Genomic DNA, 405 nt, shown 5'->3' on the forward strand with positions numbered 1-405 from the left:
TCTACTGTATGTGTGTGTGAGGAGAGCAGGTTCACACCACCCCGATACCGTATACAGTCTAATGTACTTGTGTATGAGGAGAGCATGTTCACACCACCCCGATACCGTACACAGCCTACCGTACGTGTGTATGAGGAGAGCAGGTTCACACCACCACAATACCGTATACAGCCTACTGTACGTGTGTGTGAGGAGAGCAGGTTCACATCACCACAATACCGTATACAGTCTACTGTACGTGTGTGTGAGGAGAGCATGTTCACACCACCACCAAACCGTATACAGCCTATAACTACTGTACGTGTGTATGACGAGAGCAGGTTCACACCACCACAATACCATATACAGCCTACTGTATGTGTGTGTGAGGAGAGCAGGTTCACACCACCACAATACCGTATACAG

Source organism: Mizuhopecten yessoensis, unplaced genomic scaffold (assembly GCF_002113885.1).
Source record: "Mizuhopecten yessoensis strain PY_sf001 unplaced genomic scaffold, ASM211388v2 scaffold83, whole genome shotgun sequence".
In the NCBI taxonomy this organism is placed as follows: Eukaryota; Metazoa; Mollusca; class Bivalvia; order Pectinida; family Pectinidae; genus Mizuhopecten; species Mizuhopecten yessoensis.